A 20,336-nucleotide genomic window follows, 5' to 3' on the forward strand; every position below is an offset into this window, starting at 1 on the left:
AATATTATAAGACAATTATATTAATTATTTATCATTAGTGGGTTTTATTTTATGTGATCAAATTAAGTGAACTCGTTAGACAACTAAATTAGATGATATGGACTTAAATGAGCAGATGTTAGTGTTGGTCCATCAGGGGATAATAAGAACCCTATTAGGTTAACACGCTATAAGAAGACTATAGTCTCCAATATACCGAGCTATGATACATAGTTTCTCTTCTCCCTATCTGAAGAGTTACAGAAATCCTATTAAAGAATAAAGAGATTACGGTTGAGGAAAAAAATGAAGCCACTAGTTGTGCTATTAGCCGGTTATTCGTTGTCTTTACAATATTCTATAACAGATCCTAAGAAGAATGCATAGATTAGGAATCACCTATGGATTCAAGTATTTCTCTATCCTTAATAATAAAACATGTTGTAGATCCTAGGACCTTCGATAATCGTTCTAGGTTAGGATCTTTTTGTCCTTCTAGCTTCCACAAAGAATAAAGATTACCTAAGGACTAAGGAAAATTTTCATCAAGTGGTATCAGAGCAAGTCCTCAATGCTTAATTATTAGGATTGAAGTTTTCTTATTTATTTGATGCATGGATGAAGTTTTGGTTGAACGATTATTTTCCCTCCCTTTAAATAAACCCTTTTTTTAGGAGGGGAAATTATTTCTTCGATATAGAAATTCATCTTGACCCATAAATATTTTATCAAGATACTTTTTTCATTTGTGGCATTCTCTTGATTTATTATTTCAAATTGTGTTTTGTTGGTTGATATATTGATATTAAAGAATTAATTTTATATTCATTCCAAATATCGGATCTAGTTCATTGTATTGGTTTTACCATTTAGTTTTTGTTTTATTGATCCGAAAGGAAAAGTGAAATATACTCAAGAGAATGATAGAATGGGTGTTTGCAAATCAATATATATTTAGCTTTACGTAACATATCTTGTTAAAGCAAATGTGAATATATTTGGCTTTTTAAGTCATAAGGTCATTGTTTTAAGATCATCACAAGATTAATTAATATACACTACTAGAAAATATGATTTTAACATCGGTTATTAAGGACTTTCAACATCGGTTATTAATTGATGTTGAAAGTACAAACGTTGAATGTAATACCGTTAACATCAGTTTTTTAAAATCGATGTTAACATAAAAATGACAACATCGGTTTTTTAAAAAACCGATGTTGCATAGTAAGAATAACAAAAAAAGTTAAATCTTTACAAATCAACATTGGGTTTTACAAAAACTGATGTTAACTTATACCTACAACACGTTGGTTTTTAGAAAAATCGATGTTAATATATACATACAAAATCAATTTTTAGAATAGATCGATGTTGATTTGTACTCCCCAACATCAATTTTTATTACAAATCGATGTTGTGTTCTGCTAACCAACATCAGTTTTTACAGAAAACCAATGTTGATATTCAATAACAATTCTAAAATACTGATGTTGTGAGTCCAACTTAACATCGGTTTTTGCCAAAATCAATGTTGTTTGTAAACATAAACATAAAAACCAATGTTGTTTTTTGATTTTTTTTAATTTGCTGTCTATTTTTTAATTACCCTAAATTAACCTGTAAATTTAAAATCAGAATCACAACGGATAATTTTCAGTCTGTTTTTAGATAGTGTTTGGTAGAAATTCCATAAAAATTGAATATTTACTATGAATTAAAATAATATTTAATGTGCATGCATTACATGAATTTTAAAAAATGTAAATTAACTAAGCTACAATTCCAAAATTACTTAAATACTAATTGTTTCATTTTTAACTTTCAAATAGTAGCTTGTCCACTGAATGCGAAACACCTTCAATCTCTTTGGTTCCAATGGTCTAACATCATTGAAATACTGCATGATATAATAAAACATAAGTTAATAATATATAATACCAATTATAACAAAATGAAATAGGTTTGAATTAAACAATTATCGTTTCCTAGTTATTCTTGAAACTTCCTAAGATTATAGTTGACATCTAGTGCATGATGTAATACCCGAACTCATGCTTCCTTTTTGTCTATTACACTAAATACATTTTGAAATTTAGATATTCAATGTTAAGTACAAATTAGTCTACACAGTAATAAAATATAATTAGAAGCATTTTTTAAATGGCTTAGTTTAACAACAATCCACCTAGCAACAACCTTAGATTTACCTTGTGGAGTATCGTCAAATCTTTTCAAAGCACTGTTCATTACAAACATAAATGTGTATTATACAATTAAAATATTGATGTTTCCGACTAATGCTAATGTAAATGTATTGACGAAAATATAATTGACCTATTAATAATTCCTTTCAGGTAGTTGTCTGGCCTATTGTGCAACGAACAAAACCAGATGACAACATTTTCCTTAAGCAAAATGACAATCATTTGCCAATGTGCACTGCAGTGGAGAACAATATAAGTTATTATAATATTATACATTATTTAAATTCATTTTTTCTGTTTAACTTACTCATTCAAGTATGCTCCTAGGTACACATCCCTCTTTGAATTCTGCATCCAGTTCTTAATATAACTTTCTGATTTAAATTGCAATTGCCTAGATCTCTGTATGGGCTGTGGCTCAAGGAATCCATACACATCGGCATTCCCCGCTCGCATACTTGTCTCAGTCATATGCCTATTATTGTTAAAATAAAGTAAATTATGTATGAATTTAAAACAATAAGTTAGGTAATAAACAATAATGTAAAGTGACTTACAGAATCCATAATTGTATAACAGAGATGCTGAGACATTGACCACCGTGTACTATTTCAGACAGATCTTTAGGTTTTATGTACAAGAAGAAGTTGTCATTAAACACCCCAAACATGGTAGCATCCTACATAACTTGCAATGGCTTTAGAAAAAGCTTTGAGATGGCCAATGTCATTAGATATAGAGGATCATCGACATGATGATTCGGCCTATCTGTAGGTTTTGTCTGTCCCACAGCTCCTTGTTTATCCAACACAGTTAATTAACATAATTTAATGATAGTGAACACTTTAATTGAAATAAACATTTAATGATAGTGAAATACATGTTTTGAGAAACGCTTGACAAGATGTGTCGACCAAGCAATAAAGGTGTTAAATGCCTGCCCCACTAACTAAACCTCTTGAGTGGGTACAGGAATGTGAGCATCTGCATCTCTAACTTCCTCAACACCAACCTTGAATTGATCATTGCCCAAAGGGATGTTGTGAATGGTTGTCGACCCCTCATAAAGTCTTCCTAGGGCAACTAGGCATGGAGGATTTTCTTCGACGTACAACCCACATTTCTCTGAGTCACCCATGCCTGGGTCGTTCCCCGAGGGATCAACACAACTCTCTTTTGTGCTGACGCGAGTAGCTGAAGGACTAACCTTAGGCTTAGAAGACAGTGCAAGTCCCTGTGATTGCATCTACAATTGAAACTGGGACTGCATCTGGTTGAAGGACAACATTAGTTATCGAGTCACTTTTTTTGTGATCAACTCCTCCAGTTGATCCCTGATTTTTTGTGTCAGCTGCTCAAGGTCTTTGAGAGCCATGGAAGAAGACGTTCGGGAGGTCCTTGGAGCCGGTCCAAAGTATTATTTGATCGTGACACTGGCTCCAGCAGCACGCACATGACCAGGGTGTTCTGGTCGCCCAATGGCAGCAGTCAGTACATCTCGACGTCCACGGGCGACAAAGGAACCCTGTGAGGCCTGCGCCTTCGAGGAATCCTGTAACGAACACATTTATTGGTTTACTCAATCAAACAATAAATATAAATAATTGTAATTGACAATTGAAAATGACTTATAATCTTGTCTACAATTTCCTTTGTTGCCTCAGACGTCATTTGACCAGTTTTCTTGGTGCGAGCCATTTCTTGGCTCCTAGGTTTGAGCTCTTTCTTATGATCCTCATGCTACCTTGTCTTTCTCAGTCATCAACATTTGTATTAAATGGTAAGCAACTAGCTACAACACTGTCTATTTCAATCACCTATATTTATAGGATTCCAAAACTGATTATTTAAGACTAAATTCATGTGGGTTTGAATCTGCCGGATAACAAAAACTAACATTTGCCGATAAAATAAAAAGACTAAATTCACATGCAAACTTCATGCTTTAAGAGTACATGTATATGCAAGTCATACAACTGGGGGTATTATTATTGAGGTGTTGCTACTAGCAATCCCTGTGGCATTCATCTTTTCGACATTGCTATTTCTTATTATTGCAATCTATGTGGGAAGCTTTGCCCAATACAAAGAATTAAAAAAAAAACCAATGAACAAAAATGGTACACCAAGTTATAATTTGAAGAGAAAAAGATTGAAAACTTACATAATCAAAAGTGTCCAATGGAAGACCCTCTAGGTGCCGCCTAATCATATCATTACCCTCCCGATGGACAAGTTTTATGTTCACCAACCCACGAACTAGGAGCCAAGAGTGCCTCTAAAACCTATGAAACAACAATGATTAAGGAAATCTTATAGGATAACGAACTCACAAACCCACTGGAAATATTAATAGTAGTGAAGATATAGTATTGAAAAGGTTATCTAACCATTATCATCTCCTTTCATTACCTTAGATATAAATTTCTTAGGGTTGCGTTGTGCCCCGAAAAATGACGGCGATGGCGGACACGACGGTGACAATCGTCAGTGGTCGCGAGGTAATGAGCACGGGGAGAAAAGTGTTTGGGGTTTTTAATTTAAGTAAAAATACAACATCGGTTTTTTTAAAAAAACCGATGTTAACTAGCTTATGTTAACATCGGTTTTTCAAAAATCGATGTTAACTACCTTCAGTTAAAATCGGTTTTTTAGAAACAGATGTTAATTAATAAATGTAAACACCGGTTTTTGGTAAAACCGATGTTAACATGAGATTGTTAACATCAGTTTTTATAAAATTATGTTAACAAACTCATGTTATTTACGACGATGCCACCGTGTTTTTGTTAATATCGATTTTGTCGAAAATCGATGTTAACCTTGTGATGTTAAATCTATGAATTTTAATAGTGATATCAACATATGGCTAATATAGGCTCCTCGTTGGTGGTTTTTGTATATGTTTTACATACTAAAGAATGTTTGGCGTAAGTATTATTGTTATTCTAGCAATTAGCCAGCAAGCTTTTTTTTTTCTTTTTTTTACACCGCCCATAAAAGTTATTGATTTCTCAAACATAGAAAGCTTCCATTTTTTTATTGAATAAGGGCAATGGAATCAATGGATATTGATTTGGACCAAGAATTAGTAAATTATTTATTTAAAATCGGTAAGTATATATTTTGTTTAGATATATTTACATATATGTAAAATTGTTAATGGTAAGTAATGATAAAGATATATCTGATATATTGGTGATTTATAGTATTATAAATCTTTTGGAATCTTGGAAATTTATTTTGGATATAGTGGTTTTTTTTACTGTGTTTTGTAAATAAAGTTACTTTATTCGTCACTTGGATTTCCTTTTTCTGTGTTTCCAATGTAGAGAAATTGACGTGAATGAATTGAGATATATTGCATTAATTTGCGATAAGGTTACTAGTGATTTAATCAATAATTTGGGGTGAAATTAAAAAATAGTTTATGATATGGAGGTGTTTATGGCGGATCACCCGCGAATCCGAATTGACCCAAACCGATTCGAACAATTTGGGTTGGGTCATTTATGTATTTGGGTCAAAATAGAACTGAACCGATCAAAATCGTTTATGTATGAATTGGGTCACGTGTTTAGATTTATAGATCCGATCAAAATCGAATCAAACTTATCAAAATTTTTAGAATTGTTTGGTTTGGTTTTAAATACTGTTAATATTGAGACTCCAAGTGTTGGAATTGGAAGTGTTGAGACTACTAGTGTTGGACTTCTTAAGGTATTACTTTTAGGTACATTGTTATTTGTTTTACCTTTTTTCATATTTATTTTTTCTGGCATGTTTATAATATTAATGGATCATATTTTGTTCATTTGTTTTAGCAATCCGAGTGCAACAAATCTAGTTGTAGCAAATTTGGTTGCAGCAAAGTTGATTGTAAGAAATTAGTATGTAGGAAATAGTTGTAATTCAAACTATTATAATAAATCTCGTTGAGAAATATTTTGTTTTAATTTGTATTAGTCTATTTTAGAATATTATGTTGATGGTATTAAATGAATCGATTTTACTACTTTCAGACATTTGATAAAATAGTAGTTCTGAGAAAAAAAAATTAAATTTAAATGGGTAAACTATTGGCTCAAACCGAACCAAACCATTCATGAATGAGTTGGGTTGGGTTTCAAAAAAAAATTATGAAAATTGAACCGAACAAAACCAATCAAATTTGATTGGATTAGATCCTAAATTTGGCCAAAACCAGTTCGAACTGGCTCGCGAACACCCCTAGTTTTTGAGATATATCTCTGTTAAAGATTGTTAGGCGGTGATATTTGATCGTTGGGTTATGATACAAACCTACAATTTTGGGTTTTGTGCTTATGTGTAAAACTTGTGTAAATTTAAGACCCCACTATTTTAATTAAATTGCCTTGTATTTTGGGTTAAATTGATTGAAACAACATGTTGCCAAAGTAACTTCTGTTGTGTAAGTTGATTTAATTGAATTTACATATACATGCTTGCGATGGTAAACATGTGGAAATCATAAATAGTGTGATTTTCCATGTGAATAATGAAATGTCTAAAGACAATTATTATTTGATAGGAATTATTATCAGATTTATTTTCATGTGAATAATGAAATGTTCACAAAACATCATTATTTGACCAGAGTAATCATCATATAAGTTTTCCATGTGAGCAATAGAGTGTCCAAAGACAACCTTTGTTCGACAGGACTTATCACCAATGTTTGATCAATACGTCAAAAGTACCACTTGCAGTTAGTCTTTTTCAATCCAAGAGGATTAATAGCGAGATATCTTGTTTGGGTCTTGAAATTTACCATAAAGATTATTTGTGCATTGTATGTGTAGTGTTCTCTTCTTTAATTGTTGTTGTTGCTATCACTATGGTTTGAATTACTCATATTATTTGAATCCCAACGCTGTATGTATAAAATTTAGAGTTTGAAAGGAATCAATTAAGAGTTGAGGATATAATATAATTTTTTTTCTAGAGAAGAAATAAGAGAATAATATAAGGAATTTCTTTGTTGTTTTTTTTTGTAAGATGAGACATATAAAAAAATGTCCCAATTACACTATTTAGTGTGTGAAGAATGGTAAACTTCTTATTTTTGTTTGTTTTAAAGTTAATTTAGTTTTGTACGGAAGGATGCTAGTGGGTAGATTTTGGTTCTACTGCCCACATAAGCATGCCTATACAATGCTACCTATGGAGTCATCCGCCAAGTGATAATGAAAAATTCATCTATGTGGGCGATGACATAAAGTTGCAGTTGAAGCTATAAGAACTTTTATTTTGTTTAAAAGACCCAATTTCATTTGAATTTAGTTTAGACATATATTGAGTTGTTTATTAAACCAAAATTTATTTCTAATTTGAACAAATTCAGTTATTCTTGTTTAATTAAAAATAATAAAGTTAGTCTCTCTCATGATTTAAATGTTGTAAGTTATGAGTTCTTTTATGGATATTGAGTGTTCCTATTGCAAACAATTTTGGGTGGTACAAAACTTAAAATTAGTTGTTATTTTTTTTGTTACATGTAAAGCTCTCGCATGTATAAGTTTTACAATCCCACTTTAAGATCATGTTTGAGACGGGAATGCAAGACTCCTTGAGGAAATTGAGTTTGGAGGGAAAGAAAACATAAGGAGTGTTGTCTTTAAAGAATAATTTGTTATTGACAATAGATAAATCTTTGTACTTTCCATTGTTCAAGAAACGGATATGGTAATTAAATAATTTTGTTACTCCTAACATTATTAGAAGACAAGACAACACTGAGATTTCCTCTCAAGCACCACCTAAAGTTTAAACTCAATATTCTCAGTAAATATCATTAAGAAGATCCACTAGAGAAAGGAAAAATGTAATTTGATATGATTATGTTATATTTCTTTAAGAACATGAATATGACATTAGTTTGACTGAGAAGGTCTAATCGAATTTAGTCAAGTCATGTGCTCTAACTCTTAAGTGGATTAATGTCATAAATGATGTTATAAAACCGATTATTGAACATGACATTTGGGATATCGTCAAATTGTCTGAAAGTGTGAAACCCATAAGTTGTAGATAAATATCTATAGTTGAAAAGGATTCAATGGGTAATATTGAGATATAAAAGTTTGTCTTGTCGCTAAAAGTTTTACAAGAAGGAAGACATTGATCACAAAAAGACTTTCTCTCTGATTTCTTAGAAAGATTCTCATAGGACTACAATGACACTATAGATCATTTTGATAATTTTTTGCATAGATGGATGTAAAGATTATGTTTCTAAGTGGAAACATTGATGAAACAATTTATACGGTGCAACCAGGAAACCTTGTTTAAGATGATCTAGAGTCTATGGTATGCAAACTAAAGAAATCCATTTACGAGTTTAAACAAGTCTCTCGTTTATGGTATTACAAAATTCATCAAGATTACCTTGTATGGTGTTCAGGTAAATTTGGTTGATAATTACGTATATTAAAAGTTTAGTTGGAGTAAATTTATCATTTTGGTTATATATGTTGATGACATCCTACTAGCATCATACAATTTACTATTGCAAAAAAGTTATATTGCAATTTATTATGTATGCTTAAGTTTATATTTTATTGTCTTAAAATAATTTTTAGTGGGAGTCCTAAGGTGATATATGAGTAATTTTGGCATGCAACACTAGAAAGTAGTAAAGTGCATAATGCGCTAATTGAAGAGAACAAGAAACTACATGTTTTCATATTGAAAGTCTAGAAGTTTAGAGATCATTGGGTATTATGGCATCAATTTTACAGAATGTTTTAATAGTAATCACTCCACATAAGGATTCACATTTAACCATGTTGGTGAAATTAATATTTTGCTATAAGACATCATACTTGAATTTATGACTGCTAAATTATTGTAACTGGCTTGCCTGTTGTTGCCAACATTAAGAAGCCATCAGGTGTTTATTGGGACAATATCTTAGCGATCTTATTAAGGATTCAACCAAGTAAAAGTTAGTTGACATAGAGTAATTGGTTGTTAAATAAAGAATTAAAAATAGATATTTGTATAGAACACATAAGGACTCATTCCATGCTAGCTAATCCATTTACTGAAGGTCTAACACTTAAATTTTTTTCATGAGCACACTGCTCATATGAGTGTAAATCCTGATAGTACCTTAGTTTTGTGGGAGTCTTGCTTATGTTCTATATCTTATGGTTTACAAATATTTTGTTATTTGGATTTTCTGCAAAAATAAAGTTGAAGTGTATCACTTCATTCTGAGCTTGTTTTGTTTTCAATATTTATGTTGTGTTTGAATTGATGTCTATAAAGAATAAAGTTTGAACCAATTGGAAATAGACATGAATGAGATCACATTGCATGTAATTTCCATGTTGCTTATTCATATTTACCTATGTCATTAGGTGTATTGATGTGGTGGTCATTGGGGTCTAGTTACATTTGTTGTAGTGAAGAAAGCCGCAGTGATTCCATTATTGATACAGGAGATGGACCAAGTTGTTAAGATGGAAGTCTAAAAGTAAATAACATACAGATTTGCACCTAAAGATATTGATATAATTGTTACAATATGTAGCCCAAGTGAGAGATTGTTGAAATTTTCTATTCTTATAATTAATGCGGGCTAATATTGTAAGACAATTATATTAGCTATTTATCATTAGTGAGTTTTATTTTATGTGATCAAATTAAGTGATCCCGCTATACAACTAAATCAAATAATACAGACTTAAATGAGCATATGTCAGTGTTGGCCCATTAGGGGATAATGGGGACCTTATTAGGTTAACACGCTATAAGAAGGTTATGTTCCCCAATATACCGAGCCATCACATATAGTTTCTCTTCTTCCCATCTAAAGAATTATGAAGGTCTTATTAAGGAATAAAGAGGTTCAGGTTGAGGAAGAATCATGAAGCCACCAGTTATGCTGTTAGCTGGTTATCCGTTGTCTCTACAATATTTTGTAACAGATCCTAAGAAGAATACATAGATCAGGAATCATTTACGGATCGATGTATTTCTCAATCCATAATAATCAAACATGTTGTAAATCCTAGGACCTTCAGTAATTGTTCTAGGTTAGGACCTACTTGTTCCTTTTAGCTTCCGCATAAAGAATAAAGATTACCTAAGGATTAAAGAAATTTTCCATCAAGGGATTGACTCATTCCATTCAAAGTCTTCAGTTAAAGTTTAATTTCCCCTCATTTATTGAATTCTCCTAGTTGAAATTTGTTTTGAACTCGTGGGTTTCCCTATCTATGGTATTCGTAGTCTTCCCTCACTTAGTTTTGTGTTTTTTAAGCATTTAGACTTGATAGTAAGGGTGGTCTTGTGTACCTGTTATCTCCCACACCAGAATTGTGGACCTGGTATTGAACAACAGGACTTAAATTCTCTATATTATATATAATGTCTTTGTTATCATGTACTTGGAGATTGTTCTTGGTTGTGTAGTTCTGGAATTTGGAGCTAGAAGTGGATATTTGACTGCTTCACATGCAAGGGCAATTGCTCCTTCAGGACTTGTCTATACGTTTGATTTCCATGAACAAAGGGCTTCATCGGCTAGGTAACAAATAAGGAAGAAATAGTGTGATTTTCCCTATAACATTGACATTGTAATTGACATAATGTGATGTTTACTTTTATGGATTTAATTTCCATTATAGTAGCTTCTATTTTGTACTACTTGATATAATAGTACTTTGCTATGTTCTTAGATCATGTAAGGATTCCTCTCCAATCTTCAAAGGATTTAATTTCCATTATAGTAGCTTCTATTTTGCACTACTTGATATAATTGTACTTTCCCTGTACAATTACTTTCTGTTTTCACAAGGTTATGTAGAATGTAGGATCATTCCTATGTTATATATTCACTTAGTTTCTTGTTCTTTGTAGGGATGATTTTGAGATGTCTAAGCAGCTTAGTCACTGTAATTTTTCACAACAGTTTTGTGTTTTTCTTCTTTTTACCCACATCTATATTTCTGATTTTCATTATATGTGTTGTTTCTTTCTCTTTAATATTATATATATGCAATTTGCATTAGACTGATTGAATTCCTTGTAAATTTATGTTGATGTATAAAGATATAAGGACATTTAATGTACTTTTAGGCATATATGAAGTGTAGGGCATGGGAAAGATTTCTAATAATCGTGTGGTTGGTTAAATATTTTCAGTTTCTTTTATAGACATATTTTTCAGTTTCTTATTTAGTTAAATATTTTATTTTTGAGCTGATTATTATTTTTTTTATCTAAAATGAACTGCTTATTTAGTCGCTCAAAAGGTGCTTTAGTAGTTTCTTCTCAATAGAAAATATCTTACTATTGAGACAGAGTTTGTGCATTCGAGTGAAAGAAGCAATGTCAAGATGCAATCATTTTACTTCCCAGGTAATTAATTACTTGCTTCTTTAACTGGAATTTGGGAAGGTTTTTAGAGTTTCTCCAGCAGTCCATCTTAATCCTATTGGTTTGTTCATCTTAAATGTTAAATGCCTTTTCTTTAGTTCCTTGTTTTTGTTCAAATGTTTATGCTGTTTTATGTTCATCAAATATATGCAAGTAGTATTTAAAAGAAAAGTATACCCTTTCTCCAAATTGAAACTAATATAATATTACTCTCGCTTGTCCAATACTAAAGTAAATAAGTGTCAATCAGATCATATATGCATTCAAATAAATATTCATAATTCATGTTTTAGACTCTATTTTCGTCACATTAAGCTGCTTTATAAAAGTGAGGAGTTTCATAACCTATATTTGATAATAAGATGATTTACTTATTACCCTTGGTAGCAGTATATCCAATCCAATCTTGACATACATTTCCCCGGTTCAACCATCAGATTATGATATAAATATTACTACTACTGTAAGTAAGTCATATAGAAGATGGACCTAATATTTTTGTGATTTTCATTTCCTATGCTTCTCTTACATACTTTATATTACAAAAATTTGTTGGGGATAAATATGTATGCCCTAGATCCAATCCATCATGTTATCAATTTTAGAAAAGAATTATTCTTTATTTTGTTGTCATATTTATTGTTTTATTAAATTGTTAATTTGATAAGTCCTTGATTAAAATTAGAGGCTTGCTATCATGATAGAGATTATGATAATGAGAAACAAGTCCTTTACAATTTTAATCTAAACTGTTCTTGATCGTAGGATTATTGTGAATAGAACATCAATAATCCGGATAGATATATATATGCAATGGTCTTTATTGGATTAAGATTAATAAATCTTATTTATTAAATTGCATATATAAATGATGTATATGTGGATGTCATCATTGAACTGACTCAATTGAGATTTTTAATGGTTAAATTTACCATAAACTTTCAATAGAAAATTCTCAAGAAGAGGTTTAATAGTTTTCTTTGACTTGAGATTGTTATAGTAATTAATAGGTTATTTGTTATGTTTTGATTATGGACAACTAATGCTTTAGAGCACTTGTTGAATGAATATTGGATATGATTAAATACCTGTAGAATTAATAATTAATCAAGAATAAATCCATCAACTCTTGGTAATGAGTTTGAGCTCTATGAATAAAATTATATCCTGACCAGGAAAATTAAATGAAAGAAGATATGAGTTTCTTACGTCATTATAAGTTAACTAAAAAAAAGAGTTTGACAATAATACCAGACTCTAGAGTTAACCAGAGTTGTAAAGATGAAAGAAATTATTATACTATTCTTCTAATGGTTCTTGAAAGTAAAACGCTACTTCATGCTATCCGAACGTTAAGGAGTGTAGTTCAATGCCTATCTTTATTGATACAATAATTTGTTTGATATATTACCTGCTTAGTATTGAACCTATGGGGTCACCCACAAACAAATGTTCTAATCTCTCTTAAGGAAATTATTTTAATATTTGATGATCAATTAAATTAGAGAATTTAATATGATCAAATGATTAATTAATTTCCTAAGTGGAATATTATTATATTTTTTGCTAGCACTAAAAATATAAATAATATAAATATTTGGTGAACGAAAAGAAACAAACCAAAGGATTTCATGTTTGGAATTTGGTTTGAAAAGTTGTTACATACAAGTTGGGTTTGGTCAATTATTATTTATAATTTCAAATTGCTAAATGGTTAGCAACAAAAAATAACAAGAAACAATATTTTAAAATGACTTAAAAGATAAGATAGTTGTTTCGATTTTATCACAAATTTGTTATCTTCGGCGTTCTATAAATACAGCCCTAGGCTGCACATTGAAGAGACCGACACTACTAGAAATATTGTTTTTAACATCGCTCGCTTAACATCGATTTTAGAGAAAACCGATGCTAACAAAAACACAGTGGCATACTCGTAAATAACATGAGGTTGTTAACATCGTTTTTTTTTTTAAAAAAATTGATGTTATGATTTTAGTTAATTAAAAACCCAAAACTCTTCTCACCCTGCGCTTACTCTCCCAAATCCCCTTTTCACCAGAGCATTTGAGCACTTTCACTGCTGTGACTTGTGATTGTCACTGTTGTCACTTGCGACTCTCACCACTATCACATTGTCACTTTCATCGTTGTCTGTCATTTTTGTTGTCATTGTTCACTGACGTCAGTACATGTTTGAGACACTTGTTTTGCGACGCCATCATCGTTGTGTTTCGTTAGCCATGGTTAGTCGTGACTATCCTCCAAGGTTTGTTCTTCTTTTAGTTAGCTGATAACTTGTTGGGATGTTGTCATTGTTGTGTTTTACTTTTTTTGATGAAACACTGTCTTACATTGAAGTTAGTTTGAATGAAGAAATTAGTTCTTCACACACACACACATAGAAGAAGTTTATTCTAAAAAATAGTTTGGAATTACTGTCAAAATCAGTTGAACACAAAATATATATTCTACATTGTCGTAATGTTGTTTATCCATGGTGATTTGCAAGTGACCACGAAGCATTGCGTGAGCAATTGCAAAAGATTGGACCCTACAAGCCTTGCTTATACACTTGTGAGTTAGTATTCTATTTACTACATTCTATCTCTTTATTTTATTTGTACCATACCTTAAACTTGGTAAAAATTGAGTTTCTAGAGTTGCTTCTGTTGTTGTGTTTAAGTAATAATGGTTAGTAAAATGGGCAAGACATTATGTCCTAGGTTTCTAGAGTTTCTATAGTTATTTAATTCTGAAAAATGATGAAAAGAAATGTAATGCTAAGCCAACCTCCTATACAAAATCCTAAAAGTAGATCGAATGTGTACAAAGCAAGCTAATTGTCTTTATTTAAAATTATTATAGCAACTTCAATAAAGTTTCTCTTCTAACCGTTTACTTTAGTTGATCAATTATCATCAATAATTTTTTGTCATCTTAACTCGTATAATATCGCAATCCTTGAATTAATCATTGTAAGCAATCTTTGTTCTGAGACAAGAGAGTAAAGTTTCTACTACTATTTGCTTATTGGGTTGCTACTCCATGTTTGACTTGCGCTTTCACTGTTGTAGACCTTTGTGAAGGTTGTTATGACTTGTGATTTTGAAAGACATGTTGTCTATAACTGTTGGTGTAATCTAGAATATTTGTGATGAACAATGCCTAAATCATAATGTAGCTTATGCATGCTTCCTAGGCCTGTATTTGTCATGCCGCCAATAAACTTGCTCCAACATTTATTTGTCAAGATTCAGAAAAGAATGTTGTTTGCCAAATGAACTTGGTAAAATATTTTATCATTAGATTTAGATGCTTATGCCCAAGAATTCAGAGACTTGAATACCAAGATAGAATCAAATGAAATATAGTTTGTTGATATGATAGTTCCCGTTAGACATAAGATAATAAAGTGGCTAAAGTAAAGTCAGGCAGACTCAAGGCTAACTGCTTATGTAATTTTGTAGGCACTTTTACTTTTGTTGTTTGCATTGTGATCACTATATTCATTGTTGGAGACTGTTAGTGACCATTATCACATGTATGAATGTATTTCTTACTTTTGTTAGGCTCTTTTTTCTTATGACTCCTTTTTTACCTTGCTTTATGTCATTAATGACTATTTCTTTGTATGTAATTATCGTTCATCATGAGTAAACCTTAGATTCCTGTTTGAGATTTAATACAATGATTCTTGCGGACAGTTTGCATTAATTGTTGTATTGAATCTTGAATTGTTTGTTTGGACAGTTTGGCAAAAGTCATATTTTTATAGTAAATTCATGTGTAAAGGTTAAGTTTATTTTCTTAAATTTAATGAAGTTTCAGTACAATGCATTTCTCTTTGTTCTCTGAGTGCATACTTGATTGTCGTGGAATTAATCTCACCATTTTCATGTCGTGTACTTGGAGATCAATGTGAAATGCTGCCGAAATTTCGTCAAAGTTTTTCAAAAAAAGACTTAACCTTGACATATGAATGTACTATAAAAATATATCTTCTTGAATGGGATATGACTACATCTTTAATGAAAAAGTGAGATTTTCATGCATAAAAAAAATTTGTGAGCATCACAGAGTTATTAATTAGATGGATCAAAGTTGGATGAATGCAAGTCGCATGAGCCTTGCGTATGAGGAAGGCGTGAAACAATTCTTGGAATTCGCATTCTAAAGAAGTTGATCGGATGAGGATGGAAAATATTTTTTTCCTTGTAAAAACTGTTTGAATGGGAGACAACAACTACTCGACGATATACGGGAACATCTATTGTGTGATGGGATTAAGAAGAATTATATGACATGGATATGGCATGGTGGATTGATAGATATGCAAAGTGAGTCATAATCTGAATCGATTGATGTACAAATGGGAGATCGCTTAAAAGAAATGATTCATGATGTTGGACAAGAATCTTTTCAGCAAGCACATGCCCCTAGGTATGATACATTGCAAAGTGATTCGAAGAATTCTTTGTATTCGGGGTGCAAGAAGTCTTTGACGTTGTTGTCAGTGGTGTTAAGTCTGGTTAATGTCAAGGCTAGATATGGGTAGAGTGACAAAAGTTTCACTTCACTTCTTCAGGTGGTGCAGGATATGCTTCTAGAGGAAAACACTTTGCCAAAAAGTTACTATCAGGCGAAGAAGATAGTATGTCCGATGGGTATGGAGTACTAGATGATTCATGCATGCCCTAATGATTGCATACTATACAGAAATGAGTTTAAAGAAATGCATAACTGCCCCAGGTGTGGGGTATCACGGTATAAAGTGAAGGATGATGACGAGTGTAGTAGTGATGGAAGCACCAAGAAAGGCCCTCTAGCGAAGGTGTTGTGGTATCTTTCGATCATTCAGAGGTTCAAGAGTAGTCTGTTTGCTAATCTAGATGACGCAAAAGACCTTACATGGCATGCAAATGGGAGAAATTATGATGGAATGCTCTGTCATCCTGTTGATTCCTCTCAGTGGAAGAAGATTAATAGTCATTATCCTGAATTCGACAAAGAGGCAAGAAATCTTAGGCTTGGACTGACCAATGATGGAATGAATCTGTATGGCAGTTTAAGCACTCAACACAATTCATGGTTTGTTTTGCTAGTAATTTATAACTTGCCTCCTTGGTTGTGCATGAAGCGAAAATACAAGATGTTGTCTATGATGACATTGGGCCCAAGACAACCAGGAAATGACATTGATGTTTATCTCAGTCCCTTGATTGAAGACTTGACAAAGTTATGGGACAAGAGGGTTATTGTGCTTGATGGGTATCGAAATGAAACATTCAAGTTGTGTGTAATGCTATTTTGTACCATTAATGACTTTCCAACAGATGGGAATCTGAGTGGATACAATGTTAAGGGCCATTGTGCATGCCCTATCTATGAAGAAGACACGAGCTAAGTACAACTGAAACATGGAAGAAAAACAATATACACTCGGCATCCACGCTTTATGAAATCTTATCACCCTTATCGGCGATTGAAAAAAAGCTTTTAATGGAAGTCAAGAGCATGATAGTGTGCCGATACTGTTAACTGGTCAACATGTTCTTGAGTAGGTTGACGACATCAATATTGTTTTTGGAAAGACCCAAAAGAAGGAAAAAAGTAAAACTTCCATATGGAAGAAGAGGTTGATATTGTTTGATCTTCCATACAAGTCCGATCTAGATATCAGACATTGTATTGATGTTATGGATGTTGAGAAAAAATGTATGTGATAGTGTCCTCGGTATGCTTCTTAACATTCAAGGCAAGACAAATGATGGTTTGAATACTCGTCAATATCTAGTTGAGACAGGTATACGAGACTAGTTATATCCAAGGTTTGATGGAAAGAAAATATACTTGCCTCCAGCTTGTCATACTTTCTTCAGAAAGGAAAAGATAAGTTTTTGTCAATGTCTGTGTTGTGTCAAAGTGGCATAGGGATACTATTTAAATATTAAGAGCCTTGTGCAGTTGAAGGATCTAAATTCAGTTGGCTTAAAGTCTCATGATTGTCATGTCTTGATGCAACACCTATTAGTTGTGACGATACGAGACATTTTGCCTAAGAAATTCAGGCATGCCATAAATCATATGTGTTTTTTCTTCAATGCCATATGTAGCAAAGTCATTGATCCTCTTAAGTTAGATAAGTTGCAAAAAAAGGCTGTTATTATCTTGTTTTAGTTGGAGATGTATTTTCCTCCTTCGTTTTTCGACATTACGGTTCACTTAATTGTTCATTTGTTGAGGGAAATTAAATGTTGCAATCCCGTTTATTTGCAATGGATGTACCCGGTTGAGCGATACATTAAGATCTTAAAATGGTATACAAAGAATCTACACCATCCTAAAACATCTATTGTTGAAAGGTACATTGCGGAAGAAGCTATTAAGTTTTGTTCCGAGTACATGGAAAAGGAAAAACATGTTGGGGTTCCAGAGTCTTGCCATGATGAGAGAATGAGAGTTAAGGGTTCAAGAGGACTGCATGCTATCACTCAAAGTCTAGAAGAATTGCAACAAGCTCATTTATATATACTAAATAACAATAATGAAGTTCTACCATACATACTTCGTCATGAAGCTTTAGTCAAGGAAAGTAACCCAAAAATGACCAAGGATAGGGTGTTGAAAGAGCATAACAAGACTTTCCTAAATTGGTTTAAAGATATAATCTTTGGTGACCATAATGCATCTGAAACGTTAAGGAAGTTAACAAATGAGCCTAAAAGAAATGTTATAACTTGGCAAGGATACAGTATCAACAAGTATTTGTTCTACACGAAATCACAAGACGACAAGAGTACAATGCAAAACAGTGGTGTAAGTCTAATGGATGAATCTCAACACTTTGCTACAAGAGTATTAGTTTTAACTCACTTCTTGAAACCATTGCATTTTCTTTTTATTAAGAATAATAGTTCTGGCTAGTAAAAGCTAAATCAATTATGTGGAAATGCATTTTCTGATTGAGGATACATTATCTGGGAATTTAAAATCACAAGCATATGCTAACATAATAGATGATGACATGGATGAATTAGATCTAACTTTGAGTTTGTTGTAGATAACAGTGGGGAGATAGTGTAAGCCAAACCAATAATGCCTTTTGGTGTTTTTTTTCCTTCTTTTTGTATGAGTTTTCTCCTTCTATTATTAATTTTATTAAGATTTAATTTTTTTTATACTGAGAGTCTAAACTCTTGATTTAAGCTCAACCTAACTTATGCATTTCTAAAGTGTTTACTTGATTGGAAACTGATCTTTCCTTTGCAGGTAAGGCTTGACCTTGTCTGGGAGGATGGTTGAGTTGGCACTACAATGTTGGGGAAGTTCTGCATCTATGCTTTAAGACGCAATAAATAAGATACACTTGCGGTTCTTCGGATGTAATATGACTTTATTGGTACTTTAGTAATTTTTATTTTGTATTTTTGTTTATATGTGTGTGTATTTGTAATTTTTGGATATATACTTGATTTCTATATGAGCTAATGACCTTTGATTTATATATATGTTATGATACAATATTTGATTTTATATGAAAAGGATAGCATTTAATTTTATTTATGCTTTCAATTTTTATATAATATTTAATGGGATTAAAACTATTATCCAAAATTTAGGTATAGGTTATAGTGATACATAACACATTGCCACATATTAGTAAATTTATTCCCACACTTGCTAAAGAGGAATGGAAATAATTATAGAACTAATGAGAATGATTAAAACTAAGAAAGAGTAATGAGTTTTTTTTATAAAAAAAATACTGTTTTTTGTGAAAATGAAAAAAAAAAGAAAAAAAACACTTTGTGTCAATTTTATAATTGTCATAATGATTTTTTTAACTGTCACAAATTGTTGATTTTTTTTGCAGTGATATGATGGATTATACAATTATTTTTAATATATTAATGAACCATAAATTTTAAATTTTCATTTAAATGAAAATGTTATATTGAAGTTATTTTCATTTTCTTTAATACTACCTGGCTTCTAAATTAGACATATAATTCTATTTATATTTACAGGTTTTTTACAAATTTCAAATATCATTTCTTAATTAATTTTAATTAATTTTTTACACTTTAGTACATTATATTAAATTGAATATATCTCTCCTATTTGGATAGACTGGATTTTAAAATAATTATAATTTTAATCAATGTTAATTTGAATTTAATTTTTAAGTTGAAGTTTTAAGACATTATATCAATAAAAATAATGATATTCGTTAGTAATTTTTATAACCTATTTAATTATATAATTTCACTAATAGAAATTATAGATTTAACATCGTTAGATTAACATCGATTTTGGATAAATTTGATGTTAACAAAAATTTGGTGGCATTCTTGTAAATAAGATGAGTTTATTAACATTGGTTTTGTCAAAACCAATGTTAACGAGGTCATGTTAACATCGGTTTTTTAAAAAATTGATGTTAACATTATTAGTTAACATCGGTTTCTAAAAAACCGATGTTAACATGACCTTGTTAACATCGATTTTTTAAAAAAACCGATGTTGTGTTCTTATTTAAATAAAAACCCAAAACCCTTTTCTACCCACGCTCAGTCTCGCAAACTCACCCTCGTCACGACTCTGACCTCCTCAGTGTCGTCACTGCTCTTCTTTGACCCCGTGTCCATCGTCGCGCTCACTGTTGTGTCCGCCGTCACGCTCACTGCCGTGTCCTGGGTAAGTTGTGTTGAACGAAGTTCAACCGCATTGTTTAAGTGA

The sequence above is a fragment of the Glycine max genome, chromosome 10 (assembly GCF_000004515.6).
Source record: "Glycine max cultivar Williams 82 chromosome 10, Glycine_max_v4.0, whole genome shotgun sequence".
Taxonomy (NCBI): domain Eukaryota; kingdom Viridiplantae; phylum Streptophyta; class Magnoliopsida; order Fabales; family Fabaceae; genus Glycine; species Glycine max.